The following is a 10,541-nucleotide window of genomic DNA, read 5'->3' as shown; positions in this document are numbered from 1 at the left end:
AGAACATAAGAGAAGCCATGTTGGATCAGGCCAACGGTCCATCAAGTCCAACACTCTGTGTCACACAGTGGCAAAAAATTTTATATACACACATACACTGTGGCTAATAGCCACTGATGGACCTGTGCTCCATATTTTTATCTAAACCCTTCTTGAAGGTGGCTATACTTGTGGCCACCACCACCTCCTGTGGCAGTGAATTCCACATGTTAATCACCCTTTGGGTGAAGAAGTACTTCCTTTTATCCGTTTTAACCTGTCTGGTCAGCAATTTCATCGAATGCCCATGAGTTCTTGTATTGTGAGAAAGGGAGAAAAGTACTTCTTTCTCTACTTTCTCCATCCCATGCATTATCTTATAAACCTCTATCATGTCACCCCGCAGTCGACGTTTCTCCAAGCTAAAAAGTCCCAAGCGTTTCAACCTTTCTTCATAGGGAAAGTGCTCCAGCCCTTTAATCATTCTAGTTGCCCTTCTCTGGACTTTCTCCACTGCTATAATATCCTTTTCGAGGTGCGGCGACCAGAACTGCACACAGTACTCCAAATGAGACCGCACCATCGATTTATACAGGGGCATTATGATACTGGCTGATTTGTTTTCAATTCCCTTCCTAATAATTCCCAGCATGGCGTTGGCCTTTTTTATTGCAAACGCACACTGTCTTGACATTTTCAGTGAGTTATCTACCACGACCCCAAGATCTCTCTCTTGGTCAGTCTCTGCCAGTTCACACCCCATCAACTTGTATTTGTAGCTGGGATTCTTGGACCCAATGTGTATTACTTTGCACTTGGCCGCATTGAACCGCATCTGCCACGTTGACGCCCACTCACCCAGCCTCAACAGATCCCTTTGGAGTTCCTCACAATCCTCTCTGGTTCTCACCACCCTGAACAATTTAGTGTCATCCGCAAACTTGACCACTTCACTGCTCACTCCCAACTCTAAATCATTTATGAACAAGTTAAAGAGCATGGGACCGAGCCCTGCAGCACCCCACTGCTTACCGTCCTCCACTGCGAAGACTGCCCATTTATACCCACTCTCTGCTTCCTATTACTCAGCCAGTTTTTGATCCACAAGAGGACCTGTCCTTTAACTCCATGACTCTCAAGCTTTCTAAGGAGCCTTGTATTTGTAGCTGGGATTTTTGGCCCCATGTGCATTACTTTGCACTTGGCCACATTGAACTTCATCTGCCACGATGACGCCCACTCACCCAGCCTCAACAGATCCCTTTGGATTGCCTCATAATCCTCTCTGGTTCTCACCACCCTGAATAATTTAGTGTCATCTGCAAACTTAGCCACTTCACTGCTTACTCCCAACTCCAAATCATTAATGAACAAGTTAAAGAGCATGGGACCCAGTACTGAGCTCTACAGCACCCCACTTCTTCCACTGCGAAGATTGCCCATTTATACTCACTCTTTGTTTCCTATTAATTAGACAGTTTTTGATCCACAAGAAGACTTGTCCTTTTACTCCATGACTCTCAAGCTTACTAAGGAGGCCTTTGATGAGGAACTTTATCAAAAGCTTTCTGGAAGTCAAGGTAAACAACATCTATTGGTCCCTTTTGTCCACATGATTGTTCACCTCCTCAAAGAACTGTAACAGGTTAGTGAGGCAATATCTTCCCTTACAGAACCCATGCTGAGTCTTCCTCAATAACTTGTGTTCATCAAAGTGCCTACTCTTTCTGGTTTTGATAATGGTTTCTACCAACTTTCCCGGTATTGAAGTCAGATTGACTGGCCTGTAATTTTCCAGATCTCCTCTGGAACCCTTTTTAAAGATGGGGGTGACATTTGCTACCTTCTAGTCCTCAGGAATGGAGGTAGATTTCAATGAAAGATTACATATTTTTGTCAGTTCATCTTTGAGTTCTTTCAGAACGTTTGGATGTATGCCATCTAGACTTGTTGACGTATTAGTTTTTAATTTGTCTATCAGTTGTAGGACTTCCTCTCTTGTCAGCTCAATCTGACTCAGCTCTTTCAACACCCCTTTCAAAATTAGCGGTTCTGGAGTGGGCAAACACTTCTCATCTTCCACAGTAAAGATGGAGGCAAAAAATGCATTCAGCTTCTCAGCCATTTCCCTATTCTCCTTCAGTAATCCTTTTACCCCTTGGTCATCCAAGGGCCTCACTGCCTTTCTGCCTGGTTTCCTGCTTCTAATATATTTGAAGAAATTTTTATTGTTGGTCTTTTATTTTTATTGATGTCCAAGGGAGATATGCCATATCCCTTCTATCTGGCAGCAAGGTCTATGGGTTCTCTTTGAGCGGTTCTAGTCCTACCTCCATGAAAACACCACAGCCCCAGTTTTTGGATCTGAGAAATAGTTCCTTCAGCTCCATTAACTGAAAAAGACAACGACACTGGATTTATATTCCACCCTCCACTCAGAGTCTCAAAGCGGCTTACAATCTCCATTATCTTCCTCCCCCACAATAAACGCTCTGTGAGGTAGGTGGAACTGAGAAAACTCTCTCAGAAGCTGCCCTTTCAAGGACAAGCTCTGTGATAGCTATTGACTGACCCAAGGCCATTCCAGCAGCTGCAAGTGAAGGAGTGGGGAATCAAACCCGGTTCTCTCAGATAAGAGTCCATGTACTTATCCACTACACCAAACTGGCTTTCTCTAATGCATCAAGGTGAAGCTTTATAGGGACTAGTCAACCAGCTTTTCCTGCACTGATGCCACCATCCAATGAATTTGAAATTTCAGGCAACTGGCCTGCTGGGGCAAGTTGAGCAAGCCCATTCTAGCCATCTTTAAAGCATAGAAGGCAAAAAAAAACCCCTTCTCTAGCTTGCAGCCAATTGTGCAACAGAGACAAAAATCTCCTCTCCCACTTGGACACCAAATGGGCAACTTGCTTACTCTTACTCTGAATGTTGGGAAGGTAGATGGCTTCTGTGTTTGCAGTGGGTTCAAAAAAAGAGCTGAATGTAGCCACTTTACATAAACCTTTGCTTGTCTGCCTCCCACATTGCATATCTATGTGCACTGGTGCTGTGTGCTACCATTTTCCATCCATAAGGCCCCCACAGACCCTGCCTGTAACGTACTCGAAGCGGAGACGAGAGTAGGGCAACATAGTTTATTAGGAGCACGTTGCAAGAGAGAGAACACGCGGGCCGAGTCCCACTTATATACAATTCCCGGTACAGCCTACTGGGCCGGTCAGGCCAATCCTGACCGGTTGAACTTCCCGCCACAGCTGTTGATTGGTGGGGGATTCCGCGCCCGGCGCTGGGGCATCTGGGACAGCCCAGTTGCCCCCGCGCCTGGTCGCATGTTGTTACTGATACACTACACCCCTCCCCCCCTGGTTAATGAACATAGTCTTGCAGATACGCAGGAGGACGGCGCTCCCGGGTGGACCGTCTAGGGAGGTCCTGTCGGGGAGGCGCGGCTACCGTGGCTGGTGCTTCGGTGGGCCCTGGTGCGGACGAAGGCGGCGGGACTGGTTCTGCAGATCCTTCGGGCTCTGTCGGTTCCGGTGCCTCCTGCGCCGGCGTTATGGGTGTTGGGGCCCCGTCCTCAGGTCGGCCCCTGGATTGCTCCTCCCCGGATCTTGCCTCTTCTGTGTCCGCCGGCTCCTCCGGTAGCGTGCGGCGCCGCAACTGGTCTATGTGCCGTCGTAGTACCTGGCCCCCCTCGGTTGATATATCGTAGTGGCGGGACCCGGTCACCCGTAGCACTCAGCCCGCCACCCAATCGGGCCCCTTTGCATAGTTCCGGGCGTAAACCGGGTCGCCCGCAAAGAAACCCCTGACTGCGTCCCGGACCTCGGGGCTCTCGCGGATGTCTGAAGCCCGGTCGGGATGCAGTCTGTCCAGTCGGGTTATGAGCTTGTGCCCCATGAGGAGCTCTGCCGGACTAACCCCTGTGACCGGGTTGGGTGTGATCCTATTATCGAAGAGGAATGCGGCCAACCTGTGGTCCCAGTCGCCCTGTACAATTCGGCTCAGGGCTTCCTTTGTTGTGCGACCATCCGCTCTGCCTGGCCATTGGTGGCCGGGTGGAAGGGAGCCGACCTTATGTGCCTAATCAGATATCGCTGGAGGAACGCCTGGAAGTCGGCTGAGGTGAACACGGTCCCGTTATCGGAGACTATGGTGTCCGGGATACCGTGTGTACATAAGACCCTGCGCAGCGCCTTGATTGCGGCGGCTGACGAGGTGGACCCTACGGGAATGACCTCCAGCCATTTGGTGTAGGCGTCCACGATTATCATGAAGATCTGCCCCTGGAATGGCCCCGCGAATTCGAGGTGGAGCCTCGACCATGGCTTCCTGGTAGACTCCCACCATGTCGCAGGGGCGCTGGGAGGCTCGGGCCGCGTTTCCTGGCATGTCTGGCACCTCCAAACCCAGGTCTCAATCTCCCCGTCCATCCCCGGCCACCAGACGTAGCTCCTGGCTAACGCCTTCATTCGGACTATGCCGGGATGGGTCTCGTGTAGGGATTCCAGGACCCGCTTCTGCAGCGGGGGCGGGACCACCACCCTGCTTCCCCATAATAGGCACCCTTTGTGGGCTGCTAGTTCCTCCCGCCTGGTCTTATATGGCTTGAATTCTTCCCCCATGTTCCCTTCTGGCCAGCCCCTCACCACCCAGTCGAGCACCCGTGCCAGTGTCTTGTGTTTCTGTGTGGCCTTGGCTACCTCCGCTGCGTGGAGGGGCTGCTCCGGGAGGCTCTCCATCAGCATGACCTGGTGTGCGGGGGCGGGGTCTGGACCATTTCAGGAAGCGGCAAGCGGCTGAGCGCATCCGCGTGACCCATAGCCTTGCCGGCCCGGTGAACCAGTGTGTATGTGTATGAGTTGAGGAATTGGTTCCACCTCAACACGCGCTGTGAGAGTATTTGGGGGGTTTGTCGGTCCGGGGCCAGTAGACCTAAGAGGGGCTTGTGGTCCGTGGCAGTGGTGAACCTTCTCCCGTATAGATACTCATGGAACTTGCGGACCCCCGCCACGATTGCCAGGGCCTCCTTATCTATCTGCGCGTAGTTGCGCTCGGCTGCAGTGAGTGTGTGGGAGTAGTAAGCGACCGGTGCCTCCCTCTCGTCCGGAAGCTGGTGCCCCAGGACTGCTCCCACCCCATAAGGCGACACATCGCAGGCCAGGATGACGGGGAGGGCCTCGTCAAAATGGTGGAGCACCGCATTGGACACCAGGACGTCCTTGACCGCCTGAAATGCGGCGGCCTGTCGTTTGCCCCAAACCCAAGGGGCTTTTTTGTCCAGCAGCCAGTGAAGGGGCTCTGCCAGGGCTGCCTTGTGGGGGAGGAATGAATGGTAAAAGTTGAGCACCCCCAAGAAGCTTTGTAGCTCCGCTTTACACGTGGGGGCCGGGGCTTGCACGATGGCTCGGGTCTTTTCTTCCGTTGGGTGGATTCCCGCTGCGTCTACGGCGAACCCCAGGAACTCCACCCGTGGGACCCCCAGCAAGCATTTCTCCCTCTTAACCTTGAGCCCCGCTGCCTGGAACCGGCGGAGCACCTCTTGAAGGCGGTTGCCGAATTCTTCGGGATCCGGGGCGGCGACTAAAACGTCATCGAAGAACGGCTGGACTCCTGGGATCCCTTTAAGGAGAGTGTCCATTATGCTCTGGAAAATCCCCGGAGCGACGCTAACCCCAAACTGTAGCCTCTTCACCCGGAAGGCCCCCCTGTGCGTCACGATCGTTTGGGCCTCCGCCGTCTTGTTGTCTACTGGGAGCTGCTGGTAGGCCTGTGCCAGGTCTAGCTTCCCAAATATCTTAGATCCCGCTAGGGCGACCAGGACGTGGCTCACCACCGGCACTGGATAGGGGTTGTCCTGTAGTGCCTTATTAATGGTGCATTTATAATCGGCACAGATCCGCACCTCCCCGTTTGGCTTGATGGGGGTTACGATGGGGGTTTCCCAGGTGGCGTAGTCCACCGGCTCGAGGACACCTTGGGCCGTGAGGCGGTCTAGCTCTGCCTCTATTTTAGGCTTCAAGGCGAACGGGACCCTCCTCGCCTTGAGCCTAATTGGCCTGACTGTGGGGTCTAGTGGTAGGGAAATGGCTGGCCCCTTGTAGCTCCCTAGGGACCCATCGAACACGTCTGGGAACTCTCGGCATATTTCCCTGAACCCTCTGGGCGTTAGGGTTTGCCCCACCCCCTCCAAGCGGATCCCCAAGGGTTTGAACCACGCCAGTCCTAGCAGGGTGGTAAGCTGGCGCTTTACCACCAGGATGTCCAGCGGGCCGTAGAAGGGCCCTCGCTCGACTTGCACCAACGCCCACCCCACAATTTGCACCGGATTCTTCTGGAAGTCCCGGAGTATGAAGTCCGCCGGCCTTAGTTGCAGCCGTTGGCGGGGGCACAGTTTCCTCAGGGTTTCCTCCGCTATGATGGAGATGGAGGAACCCGAGTCCACCTCCATTTGGCAGGGGTTCCCTTCTATGAGGACTGCAATTTTAATTTTGTCGGGGGTGGCGAGGGGCAAGTTCAGTACCTGAAGGGACGTGGAGTCTGTGGAGTGGAACTCCGCCGACTCGTGATGCGTGGTCGGCTTCCGCCGGTTGGGCTTGGCCCGGCAGGCCCGTGCGATGTGGCCGGTCTTCCCGCAGCTCTGGCAGTCCCAGGTCCGGTACTGGCAGTCCCTCCTGTCATGGGTGTCGCCGCAGCTGGCGCACTTGGTGGCGGGGACCCTCTCCATCGCTGGGGGTCGTTCGGGCGCTCGGGGGCGTTGGGCTGCTCGGCTGTGTGGCCCGGCTGGGCGGCGCAGCTGGTAGGCTTCTTCCTCCTCTAGGCGGTCGTGGTCCAGCTCCTCGCGGTGGACGGTGTCTGCCCGAGCCTTGGGGAAGGTCCTCGCGGTCCTCTCGAACGCCACTGCTTCGTTGAAGGCGCTCTGGAGGGGGAGTTCTTCTTTGGCGAAGAGCTTCTGCTGGAGCCTCTCGTCACGGAGGCCCCACGTGAAGCGATCGGCCAGGGTGTCTTCCAGCTGGGGGAAGTTGCGGTTCCCGGCGATCCTGCGGAGGGCCGCCAAGTAGTCGGCGGCCGATTCTCCGGCTGCCTGGTCCCTTCTGTGGAACAGGAACCGGCGGGCCACCCGTGAAGGCTGAGGTAAGAAGTGGCCGGTGAGGAGTCTACTGACCTCGGCAAAGGACTTCTCTGTGAGGCAGGCGGGGGCCGAGAGACCCTTGGCGATCTCGAACGTGGCCGCCCCGCAGATGCTCAGGAGAACGTCCCTCTTCATGCTGTCCTCCGTGACCTTGTTGGCCCTCAGGTACCATTCGACCCGTTCCAGGTAGGATTCCCAGGCCTCTGGATTCGCGGGGTCGAACGGCTCGACGTGACCGGTGTTTCCGCCCTGGCTGGCCATGGTGGCTGCGGCGGCGGTCGTGGCCAGGTGGTGCCCTTGGTCTCCTTCGTAGCCGATGAGGCTAGAATCCCATCCTCGTCGCCAGTGTAACGTACTCGAAGCGGAGACGAGAGTAGGGCAACATAGTTTATTAGGAGCACGTTGCAAGAGAGAGAAAACGCGGGCCGGGTCCCACTTATATACAATTCCCGGTACAGCCTACTGGGCCGGTCAGGCCAATCCTGACCGGTTGAACTTCCCGCCACAGCTGTTGATTGGCGGGGGATTCCGCGCTCGGCGCTGGGGCGTCTGGGACAGCCCAGTTGCCCCCGCGCCTGGTCGCATGTTGTTACTGATACACTACACCGCCCCTCTCCCAACCTGAGTTGAATTGGTAGTTGGAATGGCATTCTGTTTGCAATACAATGTCAAAAGCCTTCTAGGAGTGCAATGTATTGTTTCCTAATTATGAGAAAGATCACAATCCAAAGAGCAACTCTAGGCACATATAAAGGCAATTTGCTTACACTGTGTTGTGTATAAGCCTTTGTTTCTGTTCTAAATTCTGCAGATCAGCATGGTGCATCACATGCTGCTTTTAAAATTCCTTCACTTAAAATACAAAACCATGTTGTCATGTATAGCAAGCAGTTTAAAAGGTTTCTGTTGAAACACATAAAGTCCAAAACCCAGTTTGGCATAGGTATATGGTATGTTCTCCAATGTCTTTATTTCCAGACGTAGTACAGTAACTTATAAAGTTTCCTTTTTTTTGTTAAGTCTTAACTCACACCATATTAGTTGATGTGTCATACTCATGTAGCAAGAAGTATTTAATCCATGTCGATAGCTTGACCTCATAAATCAACACCTGGATCAAGCTGGCTTTTTAAACAACCATCAGAAAGCATTTGCTGTAACATACTCATATTATCTCAGTAACATAGTAAAACTAGTCCCTAAAACTCTACACAGATTCACTTACAATCACTTGCATTCATTGTACCAGCCTAACTAAAGCTTTCATGTTGCAACTAGTGTTTGTGCAACAGCAAACTGACAAGTTTTCCCATGTGAACACCCATTCAAGTTCATGTAGAAAACAATGTGATGACCTACAATGAATGTGATGACCTACAATGAATGTGATGGATACATATTGTGACTGGCCATTATGATAGTCTTCTAGAAGGACCTGGAACAAGTTATTGTAAATTCAGTCTCTCTCCCTCTTAGTTTTTAAAATGTGTCACATTATATTTATATAAGCAAGTCACAGACTGATATCAAATCCCAAATGCTTTGGAGGCCAAGCACAAATAAACGTTGAAAGGTTTTCCATTACCATTTTTTGTACCACACTTCATCCAAGGACCTCCAGGTAGTACAGTTCTCCTTCTCCACTGTATTCTCATTACAGACTTATGAAAAAGGTCAGGATGAGAAGAAAGTTCTCTAAAGGGACCCGTCTTCTCAGCACAATATATGTGGAAATTTCAACCTTTATCCATAAACTCTTTTAAAAAGATTGATTTGCATAATATTAATTTACACAGATTTCAAAATCCATGACAACTTCTGACTTTGAGCATTATTCAATAAATATAACACACATTGAAAGATCCTAGACCTGGATTAAAAACAAAACAAACAAACAAAAAAGCATAGCCTATTATTTCACTACATGCCCAAACTCTGTCATCCACTTATATTTCAACACATTTCTACAGAAGTGTGAATCAACCTTTAGGGTCCATTTTTAGCTGACAATGCCAATAAAATTGCAGACTCTTAAAATATATATATAATGCCTGTGTATGGAGCTGTTTGTCTCCAAGGCGACAGCATAAATTAGATCCATATATATAAAGTTAAAATGTATCATTTGGGGAGAGACCAATGATGTTGGGCAAGACTGGAGGCAAAGACTATTACAAGCTCTAACCATCTCTCATTTTTATCTTACTCTTCTTCCAAGAATCTTAAAACAGCAAACATGGTTGTAACTGCCTAAATTACTCTAACAAAAACCGTGTGAAGCAAGACAGGATAAGAGAGACAGTGAGGAACTAAGTTTATACAGTGAACATCATTGAAGAATTGTGATTTGAACTCTAGATTCTCCAGTCTTAGGCAAATGCTATACTTTCACCTTCAAAATGGCTGTGGCAGATGATCCTGAGATGGTGAACATTGGTTTTGATTTTTATTTCTCTGACAACTGACCCAAGTTTTTGTTTTGTTTTAATGATGAGGGCAGCATTTTTTCCCCCATGACCAACTGGAAATCCAAATGTCAAAGAAAAAACAGCTGCCCAAAAAAGATTCAAAATATAGATTTAGTAGGTTTTTTTGTTTAAAGAAAATAAAATGCTAATAATCTCAGTTCTATGAGGAATCTCATCAGTTTCTGTTTTGTGCTATTTTGTTTCAAAACTAGGATGTGATTTAATTTCCAAAACTCAGATACCAATAAATTTTTCACCAGCAATCATGTGCTTTGGACTGTTCTTGACAATCAGAGAGTTATCTGGGAGATGATAGTTTCTTTCTTATAAATAAAAGAACAGGAGGGTGAGGGTAGCTAAATCCTGTCCCCTCTTGCACCATATTTCCCTGCTCTCAGTTCAGTTGACTTCCTGTGTCAGAAGCTGGCCAATGATGTATCACTGCAAGCACTTGCAACAGCCATAGGGAGGTTTAGCTCCCCTTACCAGTAATTGATAGGTGTTGATTTTTTATTCTCTCTCTCTCTGTCTGCCTCAGACCTGCTGAGTCTTTTTGCTGCACACGGCTGGCTTGCTTTCTATGCTACTGCGGCTGCTTTGAGGGCCCTTGGTGCTGCATACATCTCCAGAGGCTATAGCTCTACTTTAGGTTCCTCATAAGGCTACACTGTTCTCTTCACAGAACACACTTCCATAGTTTTCTTCCCCCTTTCACCTTATCATTATTTCTGTTTTTCTTCTCCTCAGAGCAATCTCTTCTATCTCTATTCTAAAATACTTCCTTAAGCTCCCCCTCAGGGAAAAATCGCATTCTTTCATAAACTCGGCTAGAAGGTCAAGGAGAGGGCTAAATTTCATGAATGTATTCCTTCATTTCAGAACATAGGGGTGCAATTAAAAACATAAGAAATCACAATTAAGTGCCACTTAAAGGTTATACTTCCACATTAGAAATAATG

This window comes from Heteronotia binoei, chromosome 3, assembly GCF_032191835.1.
Source record: "Heteronotia binoei isolate CCM8104 ecotype False Entrance Well chromosome 3, APGP_CSIRO_Hbin_v1, whole genome shotgun sequence".
NCBI classification, from domain to species: domain Eukaryota; kingdom Metazoa; phylum Chordata; class Lepidosauria; order Squamata; family Gekkonidae; genus Heteronotia; species Heteronotia binoei.
Note: the sequence above shows the minus strand (reverse complement) of the source record.